Here is a 16,974-nt window from a genome sequence, read left to right as displayed (position 1 = left end):
TTGACAACATAATTGCCAATGGTAGCCTTGGATACAGCGATCACAACATTGTGGAGTTTAAGATCCTGCCGAGCACACTAGTAGGACAAAGACACTGGATTTTAGAAAAGCCAACTTCAATATGCTCAGAGCCCAGCTGTGACAGATTCCATGGGAAGCATCCATGGAGGGCAAAGGAGCTTGTGACTGCTGGGAGTTATTCAAGAACAGCCTCCTGGAAGCACAAGAACATCTCCTACAAAGGGAAAGGAAGAAGACAGAACAAGAGACCACCCTGGCTTAACAATGAGCTTTTGGCTGTGTTTAAAAGCAAAGAAAGAAGCTTACCAGCTATGGAAAGGCAGCCAAACAGCCATCGAGGACTGCAAGAACCTTGCTAGGGCATGCAGAGATGCAGTCAGGAAGGCTAAGGCTCAGATAGAACTGAAATTGGCCAGAGATGTCAAGGACAACAAGAAAGGGTTCTTCAGGTATGTGAGCAGTAAGCAGAAGCACAGGGAAGACATAGGCCCATTGCTAAACAGGGCAGGGAAACTAGTCGCTAATAATGCTGACAAGGCAGAGGTTTCAATATACCTTCTTTGCCTCTGTCTTTACTGGCATAGCTGGATCCCAGATCACAGGATCAAGTAGCTATGACAATGCATGTGTCAACCCACCAGTAGTGGAAAAAGGGCTGGTCTGTGGCCTCTTGCAAGGGCTCAACCCACATAAATCTACAGGCCCGGACAGAATCCACCCCAGGGTGTTAAGAGAAGTGGCTGACATTGTTGCAAGGCCACTGTCTATAATATTTGAAAAGTCATGGAGATCAGGGGATATCCCTGATGACTGGAAGAGGGCAAATGTCATACCATCTACAAGAAGGGCCCAAAAGAGGACACAGGAAACTACAGGCCCATTAGTCTTACTTCAGTCCCTGGGAAAGTAATGGAACGAGTCCTCCTAGAAACTATTACAAAACAAATGAAGCAGGTGATTGGGAAAAGCCAGCCAGCCTTTGCCACCAAAGGCAAATCATGCCTGACTAACCTGATGACCTTCTACAACAAAATAACATCTTCTGTCGACATGAGGAGAGCAGTGGATATTGTTTACCTGGACTTCAGCAAAGCATTTGACACTGTTTCCCACAGCCTTCTCCTGGACAAACTGGCAAGATACAGACTGGATGGATGGTCTGCGAGAAAATTGGCTAACAGGCTGCACTCAGAGGGTGGTGATCAATGTTTTTTACTCAGGCTGGCAGCCTGTCACAAATGGGATCCCCCAGGGATCGATACTGGGCCTCATGCTGTTCAACATCTTCATAAATGACCTGGACAATGGGATTGAAAGCACCCTCACCAAGTTTGCTGATGACACCAAACTGGGTGGTGAGGTGGACACATCAGAAGGGAGAGCCATCTTACAGAGAGACCTGGACAGGCTGGAAGAGTGGGCTAGCAAGAACTGTATGAAGTTTAAAAAAGACAAGTGCAAGGTCCTGCACCTGGGACACATAACCAAAGAGCCCAGTACAGGCTAGGATCTGCGTGGCTGGGGAGCAGCCTTGCTGAAAGGGACCTAGGGGTCCTGGTGGACAACAAGCTGAACATGAGTCAGCAGTGAGCTGCTGCAGCAACAAAGGCAAATTGGATCCTGGGCTGCATCCGCAGGGGCATTACTAGCAGAGATAGAGACGTGATCATCCCACTCTACTCAGCGCTTGTCAGGCTGCACCTGGAGTACTGTGTCCAGTTCTGGTCCCCACAGATCAAGAAAGACACGGACAGACTGGAAAGGGTCTAAAGGAGGGCCACAAAGATGATCAAAGGGCTGGAGAACCTGCCCTATGAGGAAAGACTGAAGGAGTTAGGACTTTTCTCCCTGGAGAAGGGAAGGCTCAGGGGGTATCTCATCACAGTATTCCGGTACTTAAAGGGCAGCTACAAAGAGGATGGAGAGTCTCTCTTCACAAGGAGCCACATGGAGAAGACAAGGGGCAACGGGTACCAGTTGCACCAGGAGAGATTTCATCTCGACATAAGAAAGAAATTTTTTACAGTGAGAACAATCATTCACTGGAACTTCCCCAGGGACGTGGTAGAGTCCCCATCGCTGGAGGTTTTCAAGATGCGATTGGACAGGGTGCTAGATAATCTCATCTAGGCTCCCTTTCCCACAAAAGGTTGGACCAGATGATCTTTCAAGGTCCCTTCCAACCTGGGCAGTTCTATGATTCTATCATTCTATGATTCTTTGATTCTATACTTCTGGGGTGATATGGCTCTCATTTAGGAGTCACTGCTGCAGAGATGTGTATAGAGGTCAGGAGAAAGGAGCGACAAAGGCTCAGTTATAGCATGGTTTAGAACATCTAATAACTGTCTCACAAAAATCAGTTTTTCCTTACATAGGCACATGTCCTAACTGGTAACACTGTAGGTACTCTTGTAGCTAGTGAAGGAATTGTATTGGGTTTGCGTGGCAAGGTTTTGGTAGCCGGGGGGCTACAGGGGTGACTTTTGTGAGAAGATGCCAGAAGCTTCCCCCATGGCCGATAAAGCCAGTGCCAGACGGCTCCAAGATGGACCTGCTGCTGGCCAAAGCTGAGCCAATCAGCGATGGTGGTAGCGCCTGTGAGAACATATTTAAGAAGGGGAAAAAACTGCTGCTGCTTCTAAGACAAACAGACAAATGGTGCTATTGAATTGTAACACAAAGTATTTTAGAAGCCTGTTATAGTTAATTGAGAGCAATGGGGACTGGACTTTTAATAATAATAATAACAAAAAACATCATATATCTATCAGACTTTCTCAAATTAGCTCTCTGTCCTGTATATCTGATTCCTTTTACTGCTTAATGTGTAAGAAATCCTGTACTGTCAACACTACTGTTATTAGGAAAGATGTTAGTGACTAAATAGAAGTTTATGGACTGCTTGCTGAACTATACACACTTACTTCAGACTAAGTATATTTGTATAGTAACTTTTCTGATACTATATAAATGAAACAGAGAGAAAATGGAACTAGAAAAATTGCCAGTTTTATTGTTTCAGTGTATTATACTTGAGACCAATGTAACTGCTTGTGTGCTTGTATGGAAAAACTGATTGAGGAGATTATGCTTTGATGGTAGGAAACTTCTTTTTTAAGCTTATTTTTTAAAAGTGGCTTGCATGACTGATCTGATGCTAAATAAACTAGTTAACAGATATAAGTATTTCTAGATTATTTGCTGACAGCTAATGTTCAGTGTAGAATAAAGAACGGTAGTCATCGTTATAAGGAGATGTAATGACATGTTATGTGTTTGTAGCATGAATGAATGAATTCCAACTTGGCATAACATTTCCACTTCTCTCCCCTCAGAAAGTTAGCAGTTGGATAACAAAATAAATCTGTTATCAGTGGTGGAATATAGAGCAATAGGGCTGGAAAGACCTTTGTAACATTGTCCAGTCCATCCCTGTGGCAAGGGGAGGGTTATGCAAGATAGATGCTTATCTAATCTGTTCTTAAAGACCTCCAGCACTGAAGACACTGCCACTTCCTTGGGCAATCTATGACAGCATTTTGCTATTCTTATGACCAGAAAGTATTTTATAAAGTTCTGAGTCATTTTGCTGCAGTTCACAGCTTATCTATGATGGAGATCTGTTTGCTTTTTGCAGCCATTTTTTTAATTAATCCAAAGGCTATTAACATGCTCCTTCATTCAGCACCCTCCTTTCTCAGTAGCACAAACCAAGTCCTTCCCCACAGGTCACGTGCCCTAGGTCTTTGACTGTTTTCCTTGCTTGCACATGGATTTTCTGTCTTTAAGTGACTACTGTCTGTCTTGAACTATATAGCCCAAAGCTGCATGTGGTACCTGAGTGGAGGCCTTGACAGGGCTGAGGTGTTGAAAGGATTATCTTTTGTTTCTCAGCTCTGTTCCTGTGTCCTAGTCTGGCATTTAGTGCCCTCAGTGATGTTTGCTCCCGCTCAGCTTGCCGTGGGTCATAACTGCTAGCTTCATAACTGCTCTTCTGCAGAAGTGCTGCTTGGCCAGTTGGCCACTGTCTTGTGCTGGTGCAATTTATTATTCCCGCCCACCTACAATTACTTAGGCTTACAAAGTGCTTGAATGCAGAGTCCCTTCCCACCCCTTTGTAGGAGATGATTCTCAAAACCTCTGAGTACTGGAAGAAATAAATGATGATAAACTACTGCTATAATCCCCTCTGCAAGACTTTCTACATAACAGTGCTCCAGAAAAACAATTTGGCACTTCCATAGATGCTGCTGAACCTTTTCCCAACCTGAGGTAGAGGACAGGTTCTTACTACCAAATTTCATGACAGCCTCTTCCTCCCATCTCCATAACAGTGAAAAAGAGCAGTGAAATATGTGAAAGTCAAAAGAAAAGAATAAGAAAGCATATATAGTAGCTGGGTCTTATGAACTAAGAGTTTCAGCTAGAGTGCAAGATTTTTGTGCTTTGGACTGAACTTGTGGTTGCAAATAGCATATCAAGCCATAGCGTGGAACCTTGTGTTAGTATGACATTAATTATGCGGGGTTTATAATGAACTTGAGACAAACAAGAAAATGGGACATCTTTTACTGGTAATCTTCCATTGTTTCAAAATATCAGTCAATTGCCTTTGTCAGTATCAAATTCTAGAAGTCTGTGGAGAAATAGGACTTGGCAGGCCAAGCCAGTTTACCAGGAATACATATAGCATAATGGAACCACATTATTACACAAAGCCTTCCAATTAAAAGACCACCGGAAAGCCATTATCTGGGCATTATTCAGACAGGAAGACCACGCAACTTATGCTTGCACTCCTGTAACACATGACCAAGCACAAGGGTAGCAGGAGGTGCTGACAATGGTAGACAAGGAAGTCTATGTTATTGTACTGGGTTTACACGGCAAGGTTTTGGTAGCAGGGGGGCTGCAGGGGTGGTCTCTGTGAGAAAAGGCTCTGCAGCCCATGTAAGAGACCATGGTGGAGCAGGTATTTCCCTGCAGCCTGTGGACAGGACGATGTCCATAGCAGGTGGATATTTCCTGACAGAAACTGCAGCCCATGGAAAGACCACACAGGAGCAGGTTTACCCTGAAGTACTGCAGCCTGTGAAGAGGGCCCACGCTGGAGCAGGGGAAAAGTGTGAGGAGGAAGGAGCAGCATAGACAAACTGTTATTGATTGACCGTAACTGACCATTTACCATCCTCCTCCTGTGCCACTTGGGGGAGGGGTAGGTAAAGGAGTTGGGAATGAAGAAATGAAGTTGAACCTGGGAAAAAAAGGGTGGGAGAAGGTGTTTTAGTTTTTGTCTTTGTTTCTCATGATCCAAATCTATTTTTTAATTGACAGTATATTAAATTGTTTCCCCAAGTCGAGTCTGTTTTGCCCGTGATGGTAACTGGTAAGTAGTCACCCTGTCTTTATCTCGACCCATGACCTTTTTCATCTTATTTTCTCCACCTGTCCTGTTGAGGAGGGGGAGTGAGAGAGCGCTGGGTGGGTGTCTGGCAGCCAGCCAAGGTCAACCCACCACAGTTGTTGTTCTCTCCTAGATGCCTGACTAGAAGCATCCTGCAAGCAGTGGTCTACTGATTTTAGTTAGCCACAGAAAATAAAGAAAATGTTATCTTCTGAATTTTATCTAACTATAAAATGGAACCTCTGTACAAAATGACTGTATTTCAGCGTTAAAGAGAATCCCAAAGGGCACTTTTATATTTGGAATCATGAACATGTAAGCACTAAGGACCAAACACCCCAAAAAACAGCATTTTAAGAACTGCATCTTGAACTGTTAAAGGTATTGAGCTCTGAATTTCTTTTACATGTAATGGGTTTGCGTGCCAAGGTTTTGGTAGCCGGCGGGGGCTACAGGGATGGCTTCTGTGAGAAGCTGCTAGAAGCTTCCCCTATGTCCAATAGAGCCAATGCCAGCCAGCTCCAAGATGGACCCGCCGCTGGCCAAGGCCGAGCCAATCAGCTACTGTGGCAGCGCCTCTGTGATATCATATTTAAGAAGGGGAAAAAACTGCTGCGCAACAGCGGCCGGAAGAAAGGAGTGAGAATATGTGAGAGAAACAACTATGCAGGCACCAAGGTCAGTGAAGAAGGAGGGGGAGGAGGTGCTCCAGGCACAGGAGCAGAGATTCCCCGGCAGCCCATGGTGAAGACCATGGTGAGGCAGGCTGTCCCCCTACAGCCCATGGAGGTAAACGGTGGAGCAGATATCCACCTGCAGCCCATGGAGGACCCCACGCCAGAGCAGGTGGATGTGCCCGAAGGAGGCTGTGACCCCGTGGAGAGCCCACGCTGGAGCAGGTGGATGTGCCTGAAGGAGGCTGTGACCCCGTGGAGAGCCCGTGCTGGAGCAGGCTCCTGGCAGGACCTGTGACCCCATGGAGAGAGGAGCCCACGCTGGAGCAGGTTTGTTGGCAGGACTTGTGACCCCGTGGGGGACCCATGCCGGAGCAGTCTGTTCCTGAAGGACTGTCTCCCATGGAAAGGACCCATGCTGGAGCAGTTCGTGAAGAACTGCAGCCCGTGGGAAGGACTCACATTGGAGAAGTTCGTGGAGGACTGTCTCCCGTGGGTGGGACCCCACGCTGGAGCAGGGGAAGAGTGTGAGGTGGAAGGAGCGGCAGAGACAACGTGTGATGAACTGACCGCAAACCCCATTCCCTGTCCCCCTGTGCTGCTCAAGGGGAGGAGGTAGAGAAAATTGGGAGTGAAGTTGAGCCCGGGAAGAAGGGAGGGGTGGGGGGAAGGTGTTTTAAGATTTGTTTTTATTTCTCATTACCCTACTCTAATTTTGATTAGTAATAAATTAAATTAATTTCCCCAAGTCGAGTCTGTTTTGCCCATGACAGTAATTGATGAGTGATCTCTCCCTGTTCTTATCTCAACCCATGAGCCTTTCGTTATATTTTCTCTCCCCTGTCCAGCTGAGGAGGGGGTGTGATAGAGCGGCTTTGGTGGGCACCTGGCGTCCAGTCAAGGTCAAACCCACCACAAGTACCAAAGCAAAAGGAAGGAAGGAAGCCCAACTGGGAATTTTGCAGTGGTAAAATATGGGGACTAAAGTGATCAGAAACGGTGAGATTCAGGAAAATAATGGTATAACGCTTACGAATTAAGAGCAGGGTTGATGTTGGTGTTTTGCAAGAGTGAAAGACTTGGGTGCTTTGTTCCTCCCTTTCAAGAAATTGTTAACTTTGTAAATAATTAGTTACATTTGGAAATTGTGATCCTGCCTTGTCAATGTCTGCTCACAAAGGAAAAAAATACAAGGCTCTGTCACCTGATGCTACCTGATGCTATGGGAACAGGCAGGTTCTTTTAAGGATCCTTGGTAGAATGAGAACTGGCCACAGGGTTGTAGTTAGAATTAGAGCTTTATTATTATAAGGCTAAGTGCCGGGTCCTGCACTTCGGCCACAACAACCCCATGCAACACTACAGGCTTGGGGAAGAGCGGCTGGAAAGCTGCCCAGAGGAAAAGGACCTGGGGGTGCTGGTCGACAGCTGGCTGAACACGAGCCGGCAGTGTGCCCAGGTGGCCAAGAAGGCCAACGGCATCCTGGCCTGTATCAGAAACAGTGTGGCCAGCAGGAGTAGGGAAGTGATCGTCCCTTTGTACTTGGCACTGGTGAGGCCGCACCTCGAATACTGTGTTCCGTTTTGGGCCCCTCACTACAAGAAGGACATTGAGGTGCTGGAGCGTGTCCAGAGAAGGGCAATGAAGCTGGTGAAGGGCCTGGAGCACAAGTCTTCTGAGGAGCGGCTGAGGGAACTGGGGTTGTTTAGCCTGGAGAAGAGGAGGCTGAGGGGAGACCTTATCGCTCTCTACAACTACCTGAAAGGAGGTTGTAGCGAGGTGGGTGTCGGTCTCTTTTCCCTAGTGACAAGTGATAGGATGAGAGGAAACGGCCTCAAGTTGTGCCAGGGGAGGTTTCAATTGGATATTAGGAAAAATTTCTTCACTGAAAGGGTTAACAAGCCTTGGAACAGGCTGCTCAGGGAAGTGGTTGAGTCACCATCCCTGGAGGTATTTAAAAGACGTGTAGATGTGGCGCTTAGGGACATGGTTTAGTGGTGGACTTGGCAGTGTTAGGTTTACAGTTGGACTCGATGATCTTAAAGGTCTTTTCCAACCTTAATGATTCTATGATTCTATGATTGTTATATAAAAATTTTAGCAATCAGCGTAGCTTATTGTTACACAGAATTTCTAGCAATTAGCATAGCTTTCCTATTACCTAAAATATCAGTTACCTAGAATTTTCAGTCACCTGGACCCTCTGCAGATCGGGTCAAATTCCTAATAAACAGTGCAAGATACAATAATCATAATCTAGTTTCTTACTTTAAAAAGTACGAGTCACTCAATCCTCGGAGGAAGAACAATGACGGAGGCAGTGTCATGGTACTCTAGCCGACGGTGAGGGTGCTTCCCCTTTCCCCCTCCCTCACAGTGCGGGCATCCCCTGTATCACACCGGGAAGCATGAAGGCCTTAGCAGTCTGGCTGCTGTTGGAATCGCTTCAAAAGCCTTTTGGATAATCTGATGTATCTTGTTGTGGTTTAACCTGGCAGGCAGCCAAATACCACGCAGCCACTCACTCACTCCCCCCACCCCCAGCGGGACGGGGAGAGAATCGGAAGGGTAAGAGTGAGAGAAACTCGTGGGTTGAGATAAAGACAGTTTAATAGAACAGGGAAAAAAAGGGAAAATAATAATGATAAGGATAAAATATACAAAATGAGTGATGCACAATGCAATTGCTCACCACCCGCGCTGACCGATAACCAAGTAGCGATCGGTACTTCCTGGATCACGCCTACCCTTCATATACTGAGCATGATGTCACATGGTATGGAATATCCCATTAGCCAGCTGGGCTGGCTGTCCTGATTATGTTCCCTCCCACCTTGTGTACCTAGCTCAGTCAGTAGGCATGGGAGCTGTCCTTGGACTAGGAGGGCACTTAGCAACAACTGAAAACATCAGTGTGTTATCAACATTCTCCTCATACTAAATCCAAAACACAGCACTAGGAAGAAATTTAACCCTATCCCAGCCAAAACCGGGACAGTATCCACCCCTTATTCTATACCATTTATGTCATGCTTAGGTCTCACATCTTTTTTTAATACATTTCAATTAACCACCACTATCTTTCTTTATATATACACACACATATATATATGCACGCACAGATATCATTCCCTTGGTCTATGGACTATCCCTCTAAAATGTCCACTGAGTTAATTTAGTCCATGACTTTGGGCTCCATCTGTCATAACAGTCTTTCAGGGCCAGAGAGATGGTGTGTGGTGTTGGGCTGTTGCATCCTGAAGCCAGTTCTCATTTCGGTACTGCTGCGCTCGTCCAGTTCTATCATCGTTGCACTTTGCTCGGTTTCATCGGAGTTAGTTCATTCTTCACTAATCTGGGTGATTTTCACTGCTATACCACTGCTATATCATAGAAATAATGATATACAATATCATGTAATAGTTGACATAAAAATTCAGTTCATTGGCTATTTTCACCCAAAATCAAATCCCCTTGAGGTACACACCAGACCTCCCCATACTTTCACATCACCCACCAAGTGTACCCAGGTCCTTGAGCAAAAGCAATCCCACGAATGGGTTTTCCCTTGCCAGAGGCAGGAGTAACCCAGACTGTCTTCCCCAGCATATTCCTTATGTGCACGACAGGGACTTTATCTCCATCTACAGTACGTAAGAGTTTTGATTGGGCAGGGCCAGCTCGATTGGCAGATCCCCTCGTATTGACTAACCAGGTGGCTTTTGCTAAATGTGTGTTCCAATGCTTGAATGTCCCACCACCCATTGCCCTCAGCGTAGTCTTTAGCAGTCCATTGCATCGTTCGATTTTCCCAGAGGCTGGTGCATGGTAGGGGATGTGATATACCCACTCAATGCCATGCTCTTTGGCCCAGGTGTCTATGAGAGTGTTTCGGAAATGAGTCCCATTGTCTGACTCAATTCTTTCTGGAGTGCCATGTCGCCATAGGACTTGCTTTTCAAGGCCCAGGATGGTGTTCCGGGCAGTGGCATGGGGCACGGGATATGTTTCCAGCCATCCGGTGGTTGTTTCCACCATGGTGAGCACATAGCGCTTGCCGTGGCGGGTTTGTGGGAGTGTGATAGAATCAATCTGCCAGGCCTCCCCATATTTGTATTTCAACCATCGTCCTCCATACCAAAGAGGCTTTACTCGCTTGGCTTGTTTGATTGCAGCGCACGTTTCACATTCATGGATAACCTGTGCAATAGCGTCCATGGTCAAGTCCACCCCTCGATCACGAGCCCATCTATATCGGCGGAACACCGAAAGGAACAGGAAAACTCATCGGATCAACACGTGGCTCAGGGGCTGGTGCCATCAACAGAATTTTGGCTTCTTTGACCACGGGGAGGTTTACATGGCACCGGGCCTGCTGGCGACGGACGGAGTTCAGCTGTCTCACAGGGGGAAAAGGATTCTCGCGTGTGAGTTGGCCGGGCTCATCGAGAGGGCTTTAAACTAGATTCGAAGGGGGACGGGGATAAAACCAGGCTCTCTAGAGAAGAGCCTAGGGTCCGCACGCCATTGTCGGGGGAGAAATCGGCAGCCCAGCTCAAGTGCATCTATACCAATGCACGCAGCATGGGCGGCAAACAGGAGGAGCTGGAAGCCATTGTGCAGCGGGGTAGCTATGACTTAGTCGCCATCACGGAAACATGGTGGGATGAGTCGCACGATTGGAGTGCTGCAATGGACGGCTATAAGCTTTTCAGAAGGAACAGGCGAGGAAGGAGAGGCGGTGGAGTAGCCCTGTATGTTAGGGAATGCTTCGACTGTCTAGAGCTCAATGATAGTGATGACGAGGTCGAGTGCTTGTGGGTAAGGATGAGGGGGAAGGCCAACAAGGCAGATATCCTGCTGGGGGTCTGTTATAGACCACCTGGCCAGGAAGAGGAGGCAGACGAAATATTCTACCAGAGGCTGGCAGAAGTCTCCCAGTCGCTAGCCCTTGTTCTCGTGGGGGACTTCAACTTTCCGGATGTCTGCTGGAAATACCACACGGCAGAGAGGAAACAGTCGAGGAGGTTCCTGGAGTGTGTGGAGGATAACTTCCTGACGCAGCTGGTAAGCGAGCCCACCAGGGGAGATGCCTCGCTTGACCTGCTGTTCACGAACAGAGAAGGGCTGGTGGGAGATGTGGTGGTCGGAGGCCGGCTTGGGCTTAGCGACCATGAAATGGTAGAATTTTCGATACTTGGTGAAGTAAAGAGGGGGGCCAGCAAAACCGCTACCATGGACTTCCGGCGGGCGGACTTTGGCCTGCTCAGGACACTGGTCGAGAGGGTCCCTTGGGAGACGGTCCTGAAGGGCAAAGGGGTCCAGGAAGGCTGGACGTTCTTCAAGAAGGAAGTCTTAAAGGCGCAGGAGCGGGCTGTCCCCATGCGCCGCAAGAAGAACGGGCGGGGAAGGCGACCGGCCTGGCTGAACGGGGAGCTCTGGCTGGGACTCAGGGAAAAAAGTAGAGTTTATCACTTGTGGAGGAAGGGTCAGGCAACTCAGGAAGAGTACAGGGATCGCGTTAGGTCGTGCAGAGAGGAAATTAGAAAGGCAAAAGCCCAGCTAGAACTCAACCTGGCCACTGTCGTGAGAGACAACAAAAAATGCTTTTATAAGTATGTTAATGACAAAAGGAGAGCCAAGGAGAATCTCCATCCTCTATTGGATGCGGGGGGGAACGTTGCCACCAAGGATGAGGAAAAGGCTGAGGTACTCAACGCCTTCTTTGCCTCAGTCTTTAGTAGTCAGAATGGTTATCCTCAGGGTACTCAGCCCCCTGAGCTGGAAGACAGGGACGACAAGCAGGATAAACCCCCCATAATTCAAGAGGATGAAGTTCATGACCTGCTATGCCACCTGGATGTTCACAAGTCTATGGGGCCGGATGGGATCCACCCGAGGGTTCTGAGGGAGCTGGCGGAGGAGCTTGCCGAGCCGCTCTCCATCATTTACCAGCAGTCCTGGTTAACTGGGGAGGTCCCGGACGACTGGAGGCTCGCCAATGTGACTCCCATCTACAAGAAGGGCCGGAAGGAGGATCCGGGGAACTACAGGCTGGTCAGCCTGACCTCGGTGCCGGGGAAGATCATGGAGCGGTTGGTTTTGAGGGTGCTCACGAGCCATGTCCGGGACAACCAGGGGATCAGGCCCAGCCAGCACGGGTTCATGGAAGGCAGGTCCTGCTTGACCAACCTGATCTCCTTCTATGACCAGGTGACCCGCCTAGTGGATGAGGGAAAGGCAGTGGATGTGGTCTACTTGGACTTCAGTAAGGCCTTTGACACTGTCTCCCACAGCATTCTCCTAGAGAAGCTGGCGGCTCACGGCCTAGACAGGTACACTCTTCGCTGGGTAAAAAACTGGCTGGACGGCCGAGCCCAGAGAGTTGTGGTGAACGGAGTTAAATCCAGTTGGCGGCCGGTCACAAGCGGTGTTCCCCAGGGCTCAGTTTTGGGGCCAGTCCTGTTCAATATCTTCATCAATGATCTGGACGAGGGGATTGAGTGCTCCCTCAGTAAGTTTGCAGACGACACCAAGTTGGGCGGGAGTGTTGATCTGCTGGAGGGTAGGAAGGCTCTGCAGAGGGACCTGGACAGGCTGGATCGATGGGCCGAGGCCAACTGTATGAGATTCAACAAGGCCAAGTGCCGGGTCCTGCACTTCGGCCACAACAACCCCAGGCAACGCTACAGGCTTGGGGAAGAGTGGCTGGAAAGCTGCCCAGAGGAAAAGGACCTGGGGGTGCTGGTTGACAGCTGGCTGAACATGAGCCGGCAGTGTGCTCAGGTGGCCAAGAAGGCCAACGGCATCCTGGCCTGTATCAGAAATAGTGTGGCCAGCAGGAATAGGGAGGTGATCGTGTCCCTGTACTCGGCACTGGTGAGGCCGCACCTCGAATACTGTGTTCAGTTTTGGGCCCCTCACTACAAGAAGGACATGGAGGTGCTGGAGCGCGTCCAGAGGAGGGCAACGAAGCTGGTGAAGGGCCTGGAGCACAAGTCTTATGAGGAGCGGCTGAGGGAACTGGGGTTGTTTAGCCTGGAGAAGAGGAGGCTGAGGGGAGACCTCATCGCGCTCTACAACTACCTGAAAGGAGGTTGTAGCGAGGTGGGGGTTGGTCTCTTCTGCCAAGTAACTAGCGATAGGACAAGAGGAAATGGCCTCAAGTTGCGCCAAGGGAGGTTTAGATTGGACATTAGGAAAAATTTCTTTACTGAAAGAGTGGTCAGGCCTTGGAACAGGCTGCCCAGGGAAGTGGAGAAGTCACCATCCCTGGAGGTATTTAAAAGACGTGTAGATGAGGCCCTTAGGGACATGGTGTAGTGGGCATGGTGGTGTTGGGTTGACGATTGGACACGATGATCTTAGAGGTCTTTTCCAACCTGTATGATTCTATGATTCTATGATTCTATGTTGCATCTCTTCCTTGATGGCCTGAGGTGTCATGGGCCCACCAAGCTATAAATAATTCACCCTTATGTTGCCAGTCCAGATCCACCTGAGCCACTTCAATCTTAGCAGCCTGGTCCACCTGCTGGTTGTTTTGATGTTCTTCAGTGGCCTGACTCTTGGGTACGTGAGCATCTACATGACGTACTTTTACAACCAGATTCTCTACCCAGGCAGCAATATCTTGCCACAATGCGGCAGCCCAGATGGGTTTACCTCTGCGCTGCCAGTTGTTCTGCTTCCACTACTGCAACCACCCCCACAGGGCATTTGCCACCATCCATGACTCAGTATAGAGATAAAGTACTGGCCATTTTTCTCATTCAGCAATGTCCAAGGCCAGCTGGATGGCTTTCACCTCTGCAAACTGACTCGATTCACCTTCTCCTTCAGCAGTTTCTGCGACTTGGCGTATAGGACTCCATACAGCAGCCTTCCACCTCCGATGCTTTCCCACAAGGCGACAGGACCCATCAGAGAACAGGGCATATCGCTTCTCGTTTTCTGGTAGTTTATTATGCAGTGGGGCCTCTTCAGCACGCGTCACCTCCTCCTCTGTGGATATGCCAAAATCTTTGCCTTCTGGCCAGTTCGTGATCACCTCCAAGATTCCTGGGTGACTGGGGTTTCCTATTCGGGCCCGTTGTGTGATCAGTGCGACCCACTTACTCCACGTAGCATCGGTTGCATGATGTGTAGAGGGGACCCTCCCTTTGAATATCCAGCCCAGCACCGGCAGTCGGGGTGCCAGGAGGAGCTGTGCTTCAGTACCAACCACTTCCGAAGCAGCTCGAATCCCTTCATATGCTGCCAATATCTCCTTCTCAGTTGGAGTGTAGTGGGCCTCGGATCCTCTGTATCCCCAACTCCAGAACCCTAAGGGTCGACCTCGAGTCTCCCCTGGTGCTTTCTGCCAGAGGCTCCAGGCAGGGCCATTCTCCCCGGCTGCAGTGTAGAGCACATTCTTCACATCTTGTCCTGCCCGGACTGGCCCAAGGGCTACTGCCTGAACTATCTCCTGTTTAATTTGTTCAAAGGCTTGTCGTTGCTCAGGGCCCCATTTGAAGTCGTTCTTCTTCCTGGTCACGTGATAGAGAGGGCTTACAATCAGGCTGTAATTTGGAATATGCATTCTCCAAAAACCCACAACGCCTAAGAAAGCTTGTGTTTCCTTTTTGCTAGTTGGTGGGGACATGGCTGTTATTTTGTTGATCACATCTGTTGGGATCTGATGACGTCCATCTTGCCATTTTATTCCTAAAAACTGGATCCCCTGTGCAGGTCCTTACTTTGTAAGGTAAAACCTTACTTTGTTTTATGGCAAAACCAGCCTTCAGAAGGATTTGGACTATTCTCTCCCCATTCTCGAAAACTTCTTCTGCTGTGCTGCCCCACACGATGATGCCATCAATGTATTGCAGGTGTTCTGGAGCCTCACCCTGTTCCAGTGCTGTGTGGATCAGTCCATGGCAAATGGTAGGGCTGTGTTTCCACCCCTGGGGCAGTCGATTCCAGGTGTACTGGACGCCCCTCCAAGGGAAAGCAAACTGTGACGTGCACTCTGCCGCCAAAGGGATGGAGAAGAAGGCATTAGCGATGTCAGTTGTGGCATACCACTTGGCTGCCTTTGACTCCAGTTCGTATTGAAGCTCTAGCATGTCCGGCACGGCAGCACTCAGTGGCAGCGTGACTTCGTTCAGGCCACGGTAGTCTACTGTTAGTCTCCACTCTCCATTGGACTTTCGCACTGGCCATATGGGACTGTTAAAGGGTGAGCGAGTCTTGCTGATCACTCCTTGGCTCTCCAGTCGACAAATCAGCTCATGGATGGGGATCAGAGCGTCTCGGTTGGTGCGATATTGTTGCTGGTGCACCGTTGTGGTGGCGATTGGTACCTGTTGTTCTTCAACCCTCAGCAACCCCACAACAGAAGGGTCCTCCGAGAGACCAGGCAAGGTGGACAGCTGTTTAATTTCCTCCGTCTCCAGGGCAGCTATACCAAAAGCCCACTGGTACCCTTTTGGGTCCTTGAAATACCCTCTCCTGAGGTAGTCTATGCCAAGGATGCATGGAGCCTCTGGGCCAGTCACAATAGGGTGCTTCTGCCACTCATTCCCGGTCAGGCTCACTTCGGCCTCCAATACAGTTAACTCTTGGGATCCCCCTGTCACTCCAGAAATACAAATGGGTTCTGCCCCTTCATAGCTTGATGGCATCAGGGTACACTGTGCACCGGTGTCTACGAGAGCCTTATACTCCTGTGGGTCTGATGTGCCAGGCCATCGAATCCACACAGTCCAGTAAACCCGGTTGTCCCTTTCCTCCACCTGGCCGGAGGCAGGGCCCTTCTAGTTCTGGTCATACTATCCGTTTCTCACTTCTTGCAAACGTGAGTCAAGAATTTCTTCATTGCAATTACAATCCAAAGTAAGATCAGCCCTTCTCCTCTGTCTGGGGAACTGTTCACTGGAAACTGGACTGTCGTGAGACAGGTTTTTCCTGACAACTGGAGCAGCATTTTTCCTGGGAGAACCCCCTTGTGTGATTGTTTTTCCTTGCAACTCACGTACACGTGCCTCTAGGATGAAGGTAGGTTTTCCATCCCACTGCCTCATGTCCTCTCCGTGGTCACGCAGGTAAAACCACAGGTGCCCCGTGGTGTGTACTTTCGATATCCTCTCTCTTGAGGAGAAAAACGCTGACTCCTAATGGCTGAGATACTGGTCCGTACAGGTGGAGAATAGGACATATCCTCTTTGAATTGCTGGAACTCCCGGGACAGTTTCTCCAGAGCTGAGACAAGGGAGGAGGAGATAGTTTCTTCAAAATCCTGAAGTCTGCTAACTAAGACATCCACCGTTGGTGCTTCTTCTTCTGTCCAGGATAGTACTGCTAACGAAGTGGCATTCGACGCTGGTGCGCTCCGTACCAACTTCCGCCACATGGGTCGGGTGCACTGGACGTCATCTGGATCTTTGGGTGTTCGGACATCGTCCAGGTCACTATAAACCACCTCCAGCACGCCTAGTTCTCTCAGGTACTGGATACCTCTCTCCATAGTGGTCCATTTGCCTAGGCGATATATAACATCTTCCTTGAAGGGATACCTTTCCTTCACGCCTGACAGCAGTCACCTCCAGAGGCTGAGGGCCTGTGCCCCTTTTCCAATTGCTTTGTCAATACCCGCTTCCCTAGCAAGGGATCCCAGCTGTTTGGCTTCCTTCCCCTCTGATTCCAGGCTACTGGCCCCATTATCCCAGCATCGGAGCAGCCAGGTGACAATATGCTCGCCTGGACGACGGCTGAAATCTTTCCGCATATCTCGCAACTCATTCAGGGATAAGGATCGGGTGGTTTCCGTCTCGTTTATGAGTTCTTCCTCTTCCTCCTGCCCTCCTCGTGATGGCCCTGCTTTTCCATCA

The sequence above is a fragment of the Calonectris borealis genome, chromosome W, assembly GCF_964195595.1.
Source record: "Calonectris borealis chromosome W, bCalBor7.hap1.2, whole genome shotgun sequence".
Classification (NCBI taxonomy): domain Eukaryota; kingdom Metazoa; phylum Chordata; class Aves; order Procellariiformes; family Procellariidae; genus Calonectris; species Calonectris borealis.
The sequence above is the reverse complement of the archived record's forward strand: the minus strand, read 5'-3'. Positions refer to the sequence as shown.